Here is a 19,638-nt window from a genome sequence, read left to right as displayed (position 1 = left end):
AAGTACTTTCTGTAAATGGAAGGCTCTGAAGTTCTAATCCTGACCTGTTTATTGAGCTCAGACTCATACCCAACTGCCTATGGAATTTCTCTGTGGGGATATGTTAAGAGACACCAGGTTTTTAACACAACTTTAACTGGTTCCCTCCTCTACCTGTTCCTCTCCTGGTTTTCTCCCATTTTAGTAAAAGGCATTCCCTCCTACCTAGTGGCTAGGGCTTCCACCTTTGGGATGACTTCTCCCTTCCCCTATTCCCATCTGTCAGCAAGTCCTATTGATGTTACCTCCAAAACAGAATGCAGACTTGATTGCTGTTCCCATATGAATCCAAATCCTGACGTGTGTGTGTGTGTGTCTGTGTGTGTGTGTTTTAACCTCAGTTACTGCCATCAGGCTTTCAGTCCCGCTACTCTAGGGAGACAGCTGTTTTTCAAGGTCATTTCAAGGTCACTCGTAATCACCACTTTGCCAAATCCCATAAGTCATTCTCAGACCTCAGATTACTCAACCTGTCAGTCCCAACTGACACAGTAGTCCCTCTGTTTTTCTCAAAATGTTTCATTTTATTCACTTAGCTTCTGACTCTGCCTTTGTTTTCTGCCAGTCTTTATTGGCTTGTCCTGACCTCAACTTTTCAGCACCAATGTGCTCCTGAACTCAGACCTGTTTTTGCTTAACTCAGAGTTTCCCTCAAGGCAAAAATGAAGGCATGACTGGGCTATGTTCTCATCTGCAGGTTCAGCTGGGGAAGAATCTGTTTCCAAACTCATTTAGGTTTTTGGCAGAATTCATTTTCTTGCACCCATATGTCTGAGGGCCCTAGCCTCTTTTTGGCTATCTGTTGGAGTCTGCCCTCTGCTCCTAGAGGTCTCCTGCTGTTCCCTGCCATGAGACCTCTCCACAGTGGTTGTCAAGAAGCCCTTTGCTTCTTCAAAGTCAGCAGGAAAGCCTCTGATTCCAGTCAGCAAAAAAACAGACTTATGTAACATGGTGTACTTGTAGGAGGGACAACCCCTTACCTCACCATATTCTACTAGTTAGAAGCAAGTCTACGTCCTGTCTACTTTCAAAGGACATAACATAGGTCAGATATCAGATGGCCATCTTAAAATGCTGGCTAACACACCTTCCCTATCTCTACTCCCTGCACAGGCAAGCTTTCCCAGCCTCAGGGCTTTAAGTAACACCTCTATTCTAATGACCGTCACATTTCTGTCTCTAGCCTGGACCTCATTCCTGAGCTCCTGACTTGTTGGGTATCCAACTGCCTACTTGTCACCTCCATGTGGATTTAACAGGCATCTCAAATTCAACACATCCAAAACCAGACTCTTGATTTCCTCTAACTTGCTCCTCCTGTAGTCTTTCCCATCTTGGTAAGCAGCAGCTTTATTGTTCCAGTGCCTCAGGCCAAAAATCTTAAAATCTTCCTAATCCTTATCTTGTTCACAGGATCCACGCATAATGCATCAACAAATTCTGTGTGTTTTGCCTTCAAAACACATACAGAATCTCACCATTTCTCCTCACCTGACCATCTACTGCTCTGGTGCATGCCACTGTCATCGGTCATCTAGATCAGTGGTTCTCACCTGGGGAAGGTTTTGTCCACTCTTCTCCCCATGGGTTTTGGCAATGTCTGGAGACATCTTTGGTGGCACTACTGAGGGAAGGGTCACTACTGGCATCTAGTGGTTAAAGGCCAGGAGTGCTGCCAAACATCATACAACACACAGGGCAGCCTCCACAACAAAGAATTATCTGGCCCTAAATGTCAACGGTGCAGAGGCTGTGAAACCTGATCTAGATGAATGCAAGTAGCCTCTGAACTGTCCCCTTGCCTCTACCCTTGCTCATCCTCCTGCGAGTCTATACTCCACAAAGCAGCCTGAGGGATTCTTTTCAAATCTAAGCCAAGGCAGGCCTCTTCTCTATTCGAAACCATACAATGGCTTCTCATTGGTCACAGAGGTAAGGGTCAATCCTAACAAAGGCCTTTGAGGACTTACGTGATCAGGACCCCACTACCTCTCTTCCCTGTCTCCTACCACTTCCCCTCTTGCTCCATTCCTATTGATCCCTGTGCCTTTCTTCAAACACAACAGGCACGCTCCCATGTTCGTTTGCTGTTTACTTTGTTTGGAATGCTTTTCTGCAGATATTACTGCTGCTCACACTTTTATTTTCTCCAGGTCTTTGCTCAAATAAGGTAAACTTCCCTGACACAGCCTAATAAAATAGCAACCTGCTCCTGTAAACCTCCACCTGCCATGCCCCATACCCTGCTTTACCTTTTTTCCTAACATTTATCAACTCCTAAGATAGATAGATTGATAGAGAGATGAACAGATATATAGATGAATAGATAGATAGATTAATAGATAGATAGATGATAGATGGGTAGACGGATTGATACACAGATGATAGAGATAGATAGGTAGATGAATAGGTGCATAGATGGGTAGATGGTAGAGACAGATAAATAGATGATAGAGATAGGTAAGTAGGCAGATAGAAGACACATTAGATAGATATAAATGGATAGATGAAAGAGATGGATAGATATAGGTAGATGGTTGGATAGACAGATGATAGAGATGATAGATAGGTAGATAGATAGATAGATAGATAGATAGATAGATAGATAGATAGATAGATAATTTGTCTGCTTATAGTCTGACTGCCCCACTAAAATGGAAGCTCCATGGAGCCAAAAACTGTATCCTTCTTATTAACTATTCCATCTCTGGGGTCTAGTATGGTACCTGGCACATAGTAGGTGTTCCATAAATATTGAAGAATGACTAGTTTCCTTGTTTGTACTTTTGCCTTCATTCTAGCCATTCTCCACACAGCAGTCAAAGGATATTCTTAAAATGCAAGAGGAATGCTATCACTCCCCTTCACCCACCCTTCCAAACCCTTAAATTGCTTTTTATTGCTCCTGGGTTTTTTTGTTTTTTTTTTTTTGAGATGAAGTTTCACTCTGTCACGCAGGCTGAAGTGCAGTGGCGCAATTTCGGCTCACTGCAACCTCCACCTCCCGGGTTCAGGTGATTCCCCTGCCTCAGCCCCCCGAGTAGCTGGGATTACAAGTGCACACCACCACACCCGGCTAATTTTTGTATTTTTAGTAGAGACAGGATTTCACCATGTTGGCCAGGCTGGTTTCGAACTCCTGACCTCAAGTGATCCTCCTGAGTCGGCCTCCCAAAATGCTCGGATTAGAGGCGTGGGCCACTGTGCCCTGCTTACTGCTCTTAAACTCCATTTGATTATTTACAAACCAAGCCAGATTAAGATTTTAGTCTTTAATCACTGAAAAGATTATGGTATCATCACCACTAGAGACAATTTTCTAAAGATGATAATGTTAAATCCTAAAATAAATGTATTAGAAGCCTAACGATTTCAGATTTTACCAAAATCTCATTAATCATCCCGCCTCTGTATCTATCTAATCTTTTCTAACTGCCCAGTTTTCCCTTCTGTTTTGGCCTTCACCATACTCTGCCAGAATTACTAAAAAAGCTTTCCAATTTGTCTTCCCACCTCCAGCCAGATGTCTCCTTCCCTTCTCTCTCCACACCAATTCATTCTCCACATTAACTCCAAAATGATCATTCTAAAGTATATATCCCATTACATCCTTCTCCTACTTAAAATTACTCAGGATCTCTACATTTCCTTAGTGAAGGATTTTTTAAAGACCCATTAGTTGCAAGTGGCAGCAATTCAAAGCAAACTAGATTGAACAAAAGGGAAAAAAATACAAAGCAAAACTTTAAAAAAGGAATTTTCATGTTCACATAGAAAAGGATTCTGTGGTAGTTCATAGTATTCAAAGAAAAGCAGAAACACTAGAATTTCAGGATCAAGAAATCGGGAGTTAAAATCAGTGGAATATTTTTTTTCTCACTGTCAGTGTCTCATGTCTACTTGTCTCCATTGGAGTGCTTTCTTCTTTAGTCAGCGTCTTTCCAAGTGTCAGGGAAGACCATCACTGCCAGCTCTGGAATCACATCCACCAAAGCCAGTCGCTTCCGTAGAAAAACAGCATCTTTCCCACCATTTCTATATCAATCCCAGGGAACATTCTGATTCGTCAAATTTGGTCAGGTGGACCAATCAGATGTCCCCAACCAGAGAGCATAAAGTGTGGGAGAAATATCCCACAGACATTAGCAGGCTGTCTGCAGGAGAAGGAAGATGAGAAAGCATAGTGGTCAGGCACAACTCAGTAGCTGATGGTTTCTGCAGATTATTAAACATGGCACATAAAGACCTTCCAGATCTGGTGCCTGCCAACCTCTTCAACTCCACCTTAACCCACATCTTCCTCATGTTCTGTGCTCCAGCCACAGTCAGCTACTTGAATTCTTGGGTGGCTTCTGCCTTCTTTTATCTCCAGCACATACTGTTCTCTGTACCTAAAACACCATTTGCTGCCTCATTATACAAAGATGATACTTCCACATTCTTCAGACCTTATCTCATACATTACCTCCTTCAGGAAGTGTTTGTTTTAACATGTGGATTTTATTATTATTCAAGTATAATGAGGCCAGCAGATCAGGAGATAATTATCCTTGAAAAGATCATTTATTACTCACAGTTCCCAAGAGGAGGGGGCATACCATATCACAAAGGGCCACATGGGGAAGCACCAGGGTTGGTCAGGAGATCCAGGGAGAGAGCTTTTGTGGTGGTTTTGTGGGAAGGAATGGGTGAGACAGGGAAGCAGCTCTAGGATGGTCTAGTCTGAATAATTTCAACAGGCTCTAGGTCATCTGTAATTGTCTTGCACCTGGCCATGAGGTGATTAGGATAGGAGAATAGTGGCCCTACGTATGAGAGCCCAATAAGAAAGGGGGTTGTGGGGTGTGGGCTCTGGATTGGTTGGTTTTCATATGAAAGGCACACTCTGTGGCAAGTCATTTAATATCTCTAGGAATTAAACAGTCCTGGAGGGGCTGTCCCTCCAGGGTCAGCAAGGCCGCAGATATAAAAGCAACAGAATACAGAAAATAAGTGGCAGGGTTAATACAATCTTTCCTAGCATTTTTTCAGCATCTTCTCCTAAATCGGGTTTAGGCATCTCTTTTTTATGATTCCAGAATACCCCTTGCACACTGCTGTGGTTACAATGGCAGCAGTACCGGCAAGGATATCTTAACCAACAGCCCAGCAATCTTTGACCTTCAAACTACATCTGGGGAAGTGGGTAAGAATTTGAAATCATTTTGCTTGGAGTGGGGGCTCACTCACCCAAGTAACCTCAACACTTTGGGAGGCTGAGGCAGGAGGATTGCTTCAGCTCATGAGTTTGAGACCAGCTTGGGCAACATACTGAGACTTTTCTCTACAAAAATTTTAAAAACTTAGGCAGGCATGGTGGCATGTTCCTGTAGTCCCAGCTACTCGGGAGGCTGAGATGGGAGGATTGCTTGAGCCCAGGAGGTCGAGATTACAGTAAGCTATAATCACAACCCTGCACCCTGCACTCCAGCCTGTGCGACAGACCCTGTCTCTAGTAAAAACAACACAATCAAACAAAATATTTAAGCCATTTAATTTTGACTTAATGGATATGTGACCTCATTTTTATTCCATAGTTTTTGAGACTGCACATTTAGTTTTCATTTAAATGCCTATAAAATATTTATTCATTTTCTTTCTACTAAAATGATGCAAACAATACTCTTAGGTGTATTATACACTGAATTTTGACACTTTAAAGAATACCACTACATTAACTTATGCAGCCATGATTAATTTATCTTTGTGCAGACTATTGAATAAAATTGTTCTCGTCATTATTGTGCATATAGTTGATCTTCCAAATATGTAATTAGTTAGAAAAATTGAAACTCTCAACTGCTCTTTTAAGAAATTCATGCCTGTGCGTATTCATGCATATAAAACTGAAATGTGTGAATACACAACTATACCTCTCACTGCTGACTATATAGTGCCTTATTGTCTTTATAAGTCACCTGCATGTGAATTAGGAAAAGAAACTCCTTCTTCTGGGCAGATGCAGCTCTGTGTTGGGTGCATGACTTGGGGGCAGAGCATGGCATGGCTTTTGGCTCCCCTTGCTGCCTGGTAAAAAATGCCTTGGTCTGTACTAACCTACAAGACCTTAGACAAAGGTGTTAAATGCACACTAGCTTTGCTCAAATGGGCAAGTCTCAACTTGTCTTCCTCCCTGAGATCCTCATGCTCTCCATAGGACAGGATAGCCAGCCATGTAACAGCACATGGTGGTGTAAAATTATACATCGTGGTATAAATTTGTGTACTCCTTATGAAATGTTTATGTTTGCATTTAGGAGTGTAAGCATGTATTAGACATTCTTAGTGATTCAACGTTGAAGCAAAGATTTTCTGTCACCTTTTCTTCAATTTAGATTAAAGAATACCTTGAGATTTCAAGGCAAAATATTATGAGTCAGTTTTTATTTGTAATTATTTACCTTTGTAATCAAAATTTTCTCAAGGAACAAAATATAAATGAGTACAACGTAAAACATAGATATAATTTGGATGCTGACTCTCTAATTGTCAAATACAACTCCTCATTCCAAGTTTTTTTGTATCACCTTGTGATTCCTATTCATTGATTAAAAATTAAGTAAATATTATAAATTTTCAGTTACAAATTTATACTAATGAAATATACTTTAATCAATTTTACATGTGATGGATCTTGGATTTTTTTCCCATTTTTAAAAATAGAATTTATTTTTTAGAGCAGTTTTAGGTTCACAGAGAAATTGAGTGGAAGAAACAGAGACTTCCTACATACCCTTCCCCACTCCCCCACCATGCACAACCTCCCCAACGGTCAACATCTCCAACCTGAGGGTACATTTGTTACAATTCATGAATCTCCATTGGCACTTGAGGGAAAGCAGGTATAAATAAAAGACTTTGGCTGGACGCGGTGGCTCACACCTGTAATCCCAGCACTTTGGGAGACCAAGGCAGGTGGATGACCTGAGGTCAGGAGTTCGCAACCAGCCTGGACAACACAGTGGAACCCTGTCTCTACTAAAATACAAAAAAGTAGCCAGGCTTGGTGGTGTGTGCCTGTAGTTCCAGCTACTTGGGAGGCTGAGGCAGCAGAATTGCTTGAACCTGAGAGGCAGAGGTTGCAGTGAGTCGAGATACCGCCACTGCACTCCAAGCTGGGTGACAGAGTGAGACTCCGTCTCAGGAAAAAGAAAAAAAAAAAAAAAGACTTTTGGGATAGTTTCGAGTATTCTAGAAGGAATTCACTCACTCAAAGACTCTGGTTTCCAGAGTTCTTGCTGTGCCTCCCAGGTTTTAAAAGCTCAGGCTGCGCATGGTGGCTCAAGTCTCAGCACTTTGGGAGGCCGAGGCGGGTGGATTGCTCGAGCCCAGGAGTTCAAGACCAGCCAGCCTGGGCAACATGGTGAAACCCCATATCTACAAAAAAAAATAATAATAATAATAATAATAGAAAAATTAGCAGGGCTACTTTTTTTTTTTTTTTTTTGAGTGGCTGTAGTTCTAGCTACTCAAGGGTTGGGGTGAGAGGATCACTTGAGCCCAGGAGGTAGAGGTAGAAGTGAGCTGAGATTGCAGGACTGCACTCCAGCCTGGGTAACAGAGCGAGACATTGTCTCAAAAATAAATAAATAAATAAATAAAAATAAAAAGGTCAACAACAGCAGCACATGAAATGGCTCACGCTTCATCTGTGACACAGGATGCAGAGTCAAAGATGTAAACATTGTCCAAATGGCAGAGAGCCAAAAGAGGGAGTTAGTAAGTTTCCCATATTTGAAGTCTGCCATTTGTGGGGTACTGGCAAGTTTTGGTTTCTGAAGATGGAAACATCAATTTACGTTTTAATTTCTTAAAAAGAAACTAAAAAGTTAAGCAAGAGTCCACCCATTATTTGGTAGTGAGACTATAACACATTTCCATTTAACTTGAGCTCCCCCTCCTCCTTTTTCCACGAGTGGGCCCAGGTCCACTCTGTGATCAGGCTAGGTTTGCTGGGAGTGAGTGAGACAATCTGCAGAACCAGAAGTGGGTCCCCCAAAGGGAAGAGAGCAGAAACCCCTCTTGCTCTCTTTAAGATTGACTGTGGGTAATGAAGATTATCTTTTATAAAAATGAATTCAATACATTTTCAATTTGGCATGAAATTACATTCCATGTGGGCTTCCATTCCTACTGTCAAATCATCAGTCTCAGGAAAGACAGCAGGTACCACCGAAATCAAAATAGTCATCGATCGTCTTTGAGTCTCACAGTTGGGTTTTTTAAAATCTACAGCTAGACGAAGTTTCTTTCGTTTAACCTTTTAAGAGCCAGGCCTGATAGACTCTAGAATAAAGTTTCTTTCACATACAGAGAATCCTCTTGCCACCTCTCAAGTTGAGCCAAGAAGCTTTGTGTCTTAGAGTACAGGAGGCTTTGGGAGGTGGGGGTGAAGAGCTGGCTGGCTGAACTTGCGGCAGAGCTCCTGGCTCCCCACTGGCTGCCTGTGGTGTGCAGAGGACATAGGAGGCCCCCACTCCTCCTGGAGAGTGAAAGTGAGAGTAAGAGGAATGGGAATGTGATAAGGCCACAGCACACTGGGACTTTACAACGGGATCCAGACTTCAGCAGCAGAGCCCACTAGATATGTCCATGACAACCCACAAGCCAACAAAGACCTACAGTGCCGGAGGATGCAGCACAGATCCAGGGCGCTTCTGCCTCTCTGCCCTGGGGTCTTCACCCAGCCCACACCACTGTGGGGCAGAGATGGGGAGGACAAATGGGAAAAGGATGCCTTTACCTGGAAGAACTGGGTCACACAAATGACAGGGCTTAACTCGGCCTTGAGAGGGAGCCACATTTCAGTTGTCTGCAAGACTCTCTTTAAACTAGAAGAGACTGAGATCTTTAAACTCTCCCACCCCTTGCTTTCCCTACAAGGTGGGGGTCTATGAGGAAGAACAGACAAGAAAAATGGAGAAGCCACACTTCCTTTTCCCATATGATGGCAGTATATTGTCTCCCCCCCTAAAAGTAGGGGAAAATATCAGAATGTGAAGGAGTGACTGTGATAATTAAGGCCCCAACCACAGAAGAGCGTTGAGGCTCTGAGACAGAATCCACCATGGGGACCCAGGGAGACTTGCACAAGGCGAGTTTGGTTCTGAGCTGGAGGCAGCTGACATAGAAGAGCTCTGTCAGCCATTCTATAATAACGCAGGCTCATGTCCCAGAGAAGCGCTGTGTGTGCATGAATTGAAAGGTTCTTGTCAGAAAGAGCAGAAACTTCCGCCCCAAAGCCAGACTCAGGAGTGGGCTGCCCAGGCGGTCGACAAAGGAGGCACTAAAACAACCCTGGAAATGTCATGAGATGAGATCAGCCTGTGCAGCTGGAAGGACTACTCTCACGAGCAGCTTTGGGGCTTGCCAGGGACTTGCTTAAGTGACAACTGAAGGCCACTAAACTCCCTTCAAAAGAAGAGAGGGTACACCAGTGTTCGAAGCAGCACTATTCACAGTCGCCAGGTGGAAGCAACCCAAATATCCATTGATGTGACGCGGCTACGTATATACCCTGGGGTTCCTCGTCTCGCGCCAGGAAAATGTGGGACACCGACACATGGGAGGAGTTTAGGAGCAGAGGTTTAATGGAAGAGAAAGAGAAAACAGCTCTCTCTATAGAGAGAAAGGGGTCTCCCAGCGGAAAAGACGGCTGGTGGCAAATGAACGAGATTGTATAGTCCAGCTTGAGGAGGTGGTGTCTTATTTACCTAGGGCTCACAGACTGGTTCAATCAGGTGTGACGTCACATCGTGCGTCATATCGCACGTCATAGCGCAAGGAAGGCTGGTCGCCCCACCCTAATTTTATTACACAAATGAATTCTCCGTGGCCGGTGCCATCTTGTGTGCTCTTACTATACACGTGGCTGGCAGAGAATGGATGATGGAGCCGCCATCTTGAGCATGTCTAGTCCCTAGTTCCTGCCAGCATTCACCCGTGCAAGCCCCCAACTTGCTTGCCTATGTCTGCAGCTCGACTTTAAAGGCTGCTCTTTGTTCGAAAATGATTTGGGCTGTTTTTCTTTAAAAAGAAAAGCCTTACCGAGGACTTCCATACCCTTACTGTCTGCCTAAGTGATTTCCTCTTAACTCCTTTATCAGATGGATGAATGGATAAAACAAAATGTAGTCCATCCATGCAATGGCATATTGATTATCCAGCCTTAAAATGGAAGGAAATTCCGACACATGCTACAACATAGATTAACCTTGAGGAAGTTATATGAAGTGAAATAAGCCAGTCACAAAAAGACAAAGACTGTGTGATTCCACTTATATGAGGTACCCAGAGGAGTCCAATGCATAGAGACAGAAAGTAGAATGATGGTTGTCAGGGGTCAGGGGAGCCTTATTGCAGGTGAGGACTCTCTGTGGTATCCTCAGGTGGCACAGGGCATTGTATGATAGCGTTAATCCATTAATCTGTGAATGGATTAATCCGGGGCAGAGGCCTCATGATCCGATCATTTCTTAAAGGCCTCACCTCAATACTCCACATTGAAGATAAGTTTCAACATGAGTTTTGGAAAGGACATTCAAACCATAGCAAGTGGCCAATTTTATATTACGTATATTTTCCACAATTTTCTAAAAAATGGAAAAAAAGAAGAAGGTGGGTTCCATTAAGCCCTGGATGTGTTTTCCTGTATGAGGTGTGCCGCTGGGATTTTCAGCACCTCTACTATGCTGACCGAATTATAGCCCAGTTAGCCTGCCTGAGGTGCCTAGGGGCATCGCCCAGCCTTGGGCAAGGGTACCTGTGGGGAGAGGCATGACTGCACTGCCAACTGGGCCCTTGTTGGGTGGCACTATGGGCCTGCCCATCTCAAGGCCAGTTAGATCTCCCTGGCACTCTGGGCTGGAGGTCTAGAGACTCCCCCAGAAGGCCATGTGGCCACAGCAAGAGAAGCCACCCTTGCCTGCATTCTCACTACCTCCCAGCTAGAAGGGGCAGGTTGATGGCAGGAGCAGATGTCAGGAACCAGCAGAGGCCACGCAGGGGCATCTCAGGACTATCTAGATGGGATAATGGAGCAAGAAAAGACCGAGTCTCCTGAAAATTGGATAGGGAATCAGAGTCCTCTTGATTTGAACAGTTTTATCCAGTTTTGCACTGCAAGATGGTAATGTGAAATATATTGTTTGCAAAGGGTAATTAGGGGCATCTAGAAATCTTAAATCCAAGAGAAAGAATTGAGAGCTAGAGGGGCTAATCAACTATTGAAGATAAGAGAGTAGGTGGCAGGCATAGGCTGGCTCAGAAGAATTTTTCTGAAAGATCTCCTTATTAACAGCAGCCAGTCTTCACTGGCTCAAGCATGTATGTGACATTTCTTGTCTCAGAGTGGCTTAAAAGTACTGCTCAGCCCCTGACAGAAGTTGCAGAATTCCATTTCTACGTCACACAGGGAACTGGACAAAATGGATTCTAGGGTTAAGGTTCTCTAAATCCAAGTTAATAATGGCACTTCTTTATTATTTCTATTTTATTTTGATAACCGTGACATTCCTTGAAGGCGCTATATTACTTTTGGGAGAAAAACTTTTCCTCTATTAACTTAGGTCCAGATACCAGGGGTCTGCAAATTAACTGACAATCGATATATTAACAAAAGAAAAGATGAATTTGATTCCCTTGTCTGTGGGAGTACTCAGTACTGATGAACTCACTGAACAGCTGGGAGTACGGGCTTACATACCAGCTTAACCAGGGAAGGGAAAGGGTGAGGGTGAGGGTGGGGGAAAGATAGAAGATTTGTTCTAGGAGAACAAATGGAAGGTAGACAGTTTTTGATAAGGTTTGTTTATGCACTTTCTCTAATGGTTAGTCTCCTTCCTGGCTGGAAGCTTCCCAGGACAGGGGATTTATTCAGAAGTCTCTGCCTTTAGTCAGATAAGGGAAGCTCCAGAAAGGCTTCTTTCTGCCTCTGCTGTATTTCAAATGTCTTCAATTTAAAGTAATCTTTATGCCATCTTGGTGGATTCTAGTGGGTCCCTTCATTACTATCACTTCTTTTATGTTCAAACAGTGTTGTAAGAATCATGTCTTGATAACCGCACAAAAATTTGAATAGGTAGAGCTGGAGTAATAATCATAATGATAGCTAACACTTGCAGCAAGCTTACTGTATGTCAGGCATCATGCTTAGCATTCTGCATGGATTATCTAATATAATCCTCTAAATGACAGTAGGAAGTGGGGGCTGTCATTTATGCAGGAGGAAACTCAGGCTTGGGGAAGTTAACAAGTGGCCATGTGATCGAGTGGAAATGAAACACAGGCTCCTCTGACTGTAGAACGCAACTTCTTATAGTAATTGTTTATTGCTGCATAATCAATACCCCCAAATTCAGTAGCCTAAAACAATACACATTATTATTTCTCACCATGTCCGGGATTTTTCATGAGGCTCAGTTGGATGTTGGTTCAGCTGGCAGCCATCTGAAGGCTTGTTTGGGGTGATGGGATCCACTTCCAGGGTAGTTTATTCCCGTGACTGTCACACTGGTGCCAGCTGTTGTGGAGGCCTCAGTTGCACTCTGTGGGGGCCTTGCTGCAGAGTGATCTAACCATGCAGCAGCTGGCTTCCCCAGAAGCCAAGGCAGCAGCTGCAATGCATTTTATTACTTATTCTTAGAAGCCACACACCACCACTTCTGCAGTATCCTATTGGTCACACAGGTTGGCTCTATTCACTGTGAAAAGGGACCACATAGGGGCATGGATTCCAGGAGTGAGGATCTCTGGGGGCCAGCTCAGGGCCAGCTACCACATTTATACTACACTTTTCCTTCTTTACTGTCAACCTAGGCAAAAGCGCTGTGAAATGAAATTTATGGGAGGCCGTAGTTTTTGACTGAGCTCATGCACTAATCCCCAGCAGACCAGACCAAACCAAACCAGAATGGAGTCACTCATGCTGAGTGCCATGTAATGAAGCTGAACTTATATATGGGACATTTTTCTAAACAACAAGATTCACAGCAATCAATCCAAAGGGTCCTGGTCAGCCTCAGGCCGCATGATAATGAATTCCCATCTGCCTTAATCCTACAAGGAAAATAATTTTAAAATGAACAATCTGTTTTTTGTTCCTTGTTTTTGCTTTCTTCCATCATTTGCTCTCTGTAAAGCCAACTTCCTCTGCTCAGCTCATTAGAGCACCTTTCTATTTCATAAATGGGATGCTGCCCAATTCATGAATTGCTAATAAAAGCCAATTAGATAATTAAACTCAATTTGTTGAAATTTTATTGCTTGACAGTGCTTAGACAGGCACCTGGCACTTGGAAGTCTTTCAATAAATCCTAACTTGTTTACATGAAAAGAAAATAAAAAATTCAGGACCCCAAACTATGCCAAAGGGAAAAGTTTAGCTCTGGAACTGAGTCACGCAAAAACTGCCTTCATTTTGTTCCTAAGTAGGTAGCTGCAAAGATAGAAGGCCACATATCTCCCCAGGTGGCCTCCCTCACAATTTGCTCATGAGGAAATTCTTTGGGGGCCCTAAGATCTTTATTCTGAAACAGAGTTCTTGTGAATTTCACCCTGACAATGTAAATTAAGAGCTTATTTTCACAGGTGCAGGACAGGCAGGACTAGGAATCCCTCCTCCACTCACCTGAGACAAATGCATGTCTGATGACTGCTTCCCCGGTCTCTGTTTACTTTATTTTATATAAAAATGCAAACTCACTGAACATGAGACAAGTGCATAGTTGACTGTGTTCCTCTACCCACTCCTTTAACATATAAAATGTGGATTTGATGAGTGCTAATCAAAGCCTCAAAAAGAATGAGAAAAAAAAGAGAGATTTTTTTTTCTTCCTTTAGGCTGGAAGCTGCTAAAGTACATTTAAAGGTTGAGATTAAGGAGCCAGTGGAGAGGATGATGGTGAGGATATAGGAAAGATGGGGATCTGTAGAGCCTCAAAAGAAACCACTTGCCACCTTTTGTCTACCCTTCCCCCCTTTTATTCTTTTTCTTTCCTCTGCTGCCCACTCTTTCCCCTTTAAATATTGAAGTCTTTAAACCCTGTTTGGAAAAAGCATGAATCACAGATGTTCCTGTGATTTGTGTCCTTTTTCACAGGCACATCCTCAACCTTGGCAAAATAAACCTCTAAATTGATTGAGACTTGCCTCAGTCATTTTCTTTGGTTTACATTTCTGTCTTTCCTCCCAGCTGTTTTCCAGCCCCGAGTCATTAGTGCATAACAGTTGCATGTCAGTACGTAAAGAGTTGAAGGCATTTTGGTATTAGTGGAGCAAATGAGCAGATGACATCCCATAGTGAGATTTGTGGTGTTAGACAAGTAGGAAGATAAATATTGAGTGTCGTCCATTGGTTTTGGAACTAGAAGTTCACTGGGTAGAGGGAAAATGCTTGCTTGTGGTAAATAGAGTAGCTCAGAGGAGTTTGAAGGTAGCTGCGTTGAGTAGATAATCATTATAGTAAATTTGAATGTGAAAGAACAGAGCTAGTGGGTAAGAGTGAAAGAAGGGATCTGAGTTGATAAAGAGATTTTTTTTTCTTCCTTTAGGCTGGAAGCTGCTAAAGTACATTTAAAGGCTGAGGTTAAGGAGCCAGTGGAGATGATGATGGTGAGGATACAGGAAAGAGGGGGATCTGTGGATGGGATAAGATCACTGGGGAGATAGTAAGAGATACTTTTACTTGTCTAGTGCTGGGTAACAAAGTACCACAAACCTAAATGATTAAGATGGAGTTGGTTTTGTTTTGTTTTTGTTTTTCTTATAAATCTGCAAGTTTGTGCTTAACTTGGTGGAGATGGTTTGTCTCTGCTCCACTCACCATTAGCTGGGGCAGCTTGGGGGCTGAAGGCTGGAATCATCTGAATGCTCGTGTGTCTGGTGGTTCATGCTGGCTGTCAGCCAGGACATCAATGAGGGCTGAGCTGAAACACCTCCACAAGCGTCATGGTTGGATTCCAAGAGCAAGGGCCCCAAGAAGATAGGTGGAAGACTTACCACTTGTTATGAGTCAGCCTTGGAAGTCAGGTAGCTTCCCTTCCACTGTAGTCACAGGCCTGCTTAGATTCAACAGGAAGGACCATGGTCCCACAGTGTCAACTTCCCACTCTAAGGAGAAAATGAAGGATGGGATATATTGGTGTAGTTATCTTTGGAAAACACAATCTGCCCAGATACTCTCTGCACAACTTGTTACTTGCAAGTTCAGAATGTTCACAAGCTAGCTGTCTATCTCTTTTCTGTGCTCTAATATATGAGAAGGAGCTGACGAGTACAGCACAAGCACCCATTTGTGAGGTGTAGTGCAATATGGAACACAAAAGGGGAACTGGCTGGGTGAAGCAAGGCACACCACTATATCTACCATATTATCCGGGCTCAAGTCTGCATTCTGGAAGACAGCTGGAGAGCTCTGACTAATAGGGTCTGCGGTGCAGAGTGGCTAAATGAAGTCATTGGAGCCCCTTATGAGGAATTTGCAGATAACTGGTGTCATCGATATTAGCAGTCAGAAGTAGGAGCAGAAGCTGAAAGACACAAATAAAAGGCACTCAACTGAAACCATAAGGCAGAAGTGCTTATGAGTAAGCAGAAGCCATAAACTAGAGGGAATTCTGAAGACAGGAGGGAAGGTAATTCACAGTGCAGGAGTGGAGGAAGAAGGGACAATGGAACTGAATCACAAAAATGACTGAGCATGAGAGCCAGGCAGGTGCCTGCTGCGAGAGTGACCCCAAAAGAACCCATGGCTAGAGACAACTCTCCAGGTACCTGAGTGCCAGCCAGGGTGGCAGCCAACATGGAGACCTTCTTCTCAGCTTCCCTAGGTCTTCCTACACTAGGCTCTGATCTCCTGAGATTGGTAGACTTTCTTTGACCCAAGAGAGCCTACCTGGCACAGAATCTCAAAATTAACTTTTGGGGAACTTATTAGGGTGTCAAAGGTATGTCTACCTAAAAAAAAATCAATACCTGCCCATAATCTGGACTTAGCAATATTTGGCAAAATATTATAAACTGTTTTGACAAGTTGCGGGTGGCTCGCTCTATGTGTTTGTTCAGAGCCTAATATTTGTAGAAAGACATTACAGTAAAGGATTTGTCTGGGGAATCCTATACAATCATTTCACTCTGTATTATACTCCTTGCAGATGGAAGGAGGGTATATTTTCTGAGCTGGTTAGCTGAAGGGCTCAAATCATAGCACAGGTCTGTCACTTCCATGCACTGTCTCTCCCGGGTCATATTTATACTCAGTTGAAGTCTTCTGCAGCTTTCAGCGGCTGATCACCAATTGAGTGTCTCTCTGCCCTCCCAACGGACCAATGCCTAATGTCTGAGTACAGGACACAGGGATTATTTCAGTGAGTTCCTACACTAAAAGTGGTGTTGGCAACTTTTAGAAACCCACCCCTTCATCCTGGGCAAGACTTCCTATCATATGGCTAGAAAGAAACATCTATGACATTTATTCTGTGACCTATGTATTACTTTGTACATTGCCAAACATTCAGCAGGCTAGTGAGTGGTCTGTTTATTTGCAAGCTTGGGCCAATGCTTCTTATCTCTAAAAGCTGAGTACTGCCATTGCCACCATCAATTGGTACAATCTTTTTTTTTTTTTTTTTTTGAGACCGAGTCTCCCTCTGTCACCCAGGCTGGAGTGCAGTGGTGTGATCTTGGCTCAGTGCAACCTCCACCTCCTGAGTTCGAGCAATTCTCCTGCCTCAGCCTCCCGAATAGCTGGGACTACATACAAATGCCACCACGCCTGGCTAATTTTTTGTATTTTTAGTAGAGACGGGGTTTCACCATGTTGGCCAGGCTGGTCTCGAACTCCTGACCTCAGGTGATCTGTTCACCTCGGCCTCCCAAAATGCTGGGATTACAGGCGTGAGCCACCGTGCCTGCCCAACTGGCATGAACTTTTAACAGCTTTCTAAAACAGTCACATGTTCTCCTCTTATTTAGCTTCTAAAAAGCATTGTGTATCACTCAGCATTCTAACTAGCAGGAAAGAATTTTATTAAAGAGTATCAGGGACCTTAAAGAACACAGGAAGGTCAAAGTCAGGTTTTATAGCTGTGCCCCCAACAGAACCAGACATGCTACACCACAAAGCATTCCAGAGAAACACTGCAGTAATACCCCAACTGTGGGCCTGGAGAGAACCATGGTCATGCTTGCTGTAAGGCTCCAACACTCTGTCTCCATCCTTCTTAGAAACAGGTGTGTGTGGTACCTGTTTCTTCTTTCCCCATTGAAGCTTCATGTGAATGTGTCTGATTGACCCAGGACACATGCTCATGCTTAACTGTACCAATCTTTGGTAGCAATGACAGTTATTAGCTTTTAGAGGTAAGAAGCATCAGCCCAAGCTTGCAAATAAATGGACCATTCACTTGCTGGCTGAATGTTTGGCAGCCTACAAAATGATACCTGGGTCATAGAATAAATATAAATGTCATAGATGTTTCTTTCCAGTCACATGATAGGAAGTCTTGCCTATGATGAGGAGGTGGGTTTCCAAAAGTTGCCAAGGTAGGATGAGAAAGAACATTTCTGGTTCCTACTTTGGGGAGGCAAGGTGAAATAGGGGAGATTCCTCAACATAGGAAGAGTGGCCAGGAGATGCTGAGCTGTCAAAAATTATAACAAATGTAACTGTCACAAGATGACCAGAGGCAGCATTTTAATGTATTCATATGGCTATTATTGAACTTCTAAAAATTACAGAAAATTGCTAATTGTAGACTCACAGGAGATCTAATAACAGAGCACCTTTTAGACATCACTAATCAGTGATGTTGGTTGACTTATCTTGTGAAAGAGTTCTCTGAAATAGCTGTCCAGCTCAATGGCAATACAGTTTCTCAGTTGGTTTTTTCATAACCCATTTGAAGCAGAGCTCAAAGCTCTCTACTCAGTGTGTGGCTGCATAATTGTTTTAGTTCATTCGTTAAACATAATTGTTTTCCCTCACTTCTGTCCTCCTCCTTTGATATATATATTCTGTAACTAGATCCCTAATGAATATGATTAATGCTTCCCATGGTGTGCAAGGGATGGAGGCTGTGATGTTGTTAAGTTGAAGACATGTCTCCGTTTCATGTTTCAGGGACTTAGACACTCAGGGACCAAGTTAACAGAAGAGTTCTCCAATTGCTTTATTTGAACAAATTTTGCCTGTCATCATGCCCAAGGTGAGCTAGACAATAGGGAGGAAGGCAGAGGGCCCAGAACAGGCAGGGTATATCACGTATATTGTGTTAACCTACCAGCTCCCTGAGTCACCCACCAACCCTGAAACTAACTATAAATGTTTAAACACGGATGCTATGGTTTAAATGTGTCCCCCAAAAAGCATATGTTGGAAACTTAATTCCTAGTGCAACAGTGTTGGGGTCTGATGAGAGGTGACTACACCATCAGGGCTCTGCCCTTATGGATTAATGTCATTATTATGGGAGTGGGTTCATTATCACACATTTTAATTTGTTTTGTGTTGCTCTAAAAGTCTACCCCAGATGGTAATTTATAAAGAAATTTATTTCTCACAGTTCTGGAGGCTGGGAAGTCCAGTAACAGGGTGCCATTATCTGGTGAGGGCCTTCCTGCACATGATGAAAGTCACCACATGGGTGAGAGAAAGGAGGAAAGGGGCCAAACTCAGCCTTTTATCAGGAACCTACTCCCACAATCACTAACCCACTCCTTCAATAATAGCATTAATCTGTTCATGAGCACAGAGCCCTCATGAGCTAATAACCTCTTAAAGACCCCTCTTCTCAACACTGTTACACTGGAAATTAAGTTTCCCACATGTGAACTTTGGGAGACACATTCAAACTACAGCATTGTGGGAATGGGCTTATTATAAAAGGATGAATTTGACCCTGAAAAGGATGAGTGTGTGCCTCTTTCTCTCTCTCCCTCTCTTTGCCTTTCTGCCTTCTACCATGGTATGATGCAGCAAGAAGGCCCTCTCCAGATACCAATGCCTCAATCTTGGACTTCCCAGTTTCCAGGACTGTGAGAAATACATTTCTGTTCATTATAAATTACCCATTCTGTGGCATTCTGTTACAGCAGCACAAAATAGAGTAAGACAACAGACATCCCAAGACATATGGAAGACAGACTCTTGGAAACAACAAGTCAGAACATATTCTTGTGAAGAGTAGTTACCTGTAGTGATCCCTTGTGAATTTTAGACATCATTCTTCTAGAGATCTCAGAGTGTTTTATAGACACTATCTCATCCAACCTTGTAATGTCATCTGTAAGATAGTTATTCCAAGCCTGGAAGAACTAAAGAACATTAGATCCATGCACTCTTAGATGTCAGAGTAGGTGCCAGTGAATCATCCCCTTTTCTGGGCTCTAACCTATACTGAGAATAGATACCAACCAAATTCAGTTAAATGTGTCAAGTATTTAGGGCTAGGGGGGTCAGTACAGCTTAGACCCAAGACCGAAAGGGAACGCCTTACTTCCTGCCCCTCTGAATTGAAAAGTGGTGCCCAATGAACAGTCTACCTGGCCTAACCAATTTTGCCT

This window comes from Gorilla gorilla, chromosome 1, assembly GCF_029281585.2.
Source record: "Gorilla gorilla gorilla isolate KB3781 chromosome 1, NHGRI_mGorGor1-v2.1_pri, whole genome shotgun sequence".
In the NCBI taxonomy this organism is placed as follows: Eukaryota; Metazoa; Chordata; class Mammalia; order Primates; family Hominidae; genus Gorilla; species Gorilla gorilla.
This window is presented reverse-complemented; position numbering follows the sequence as displayed.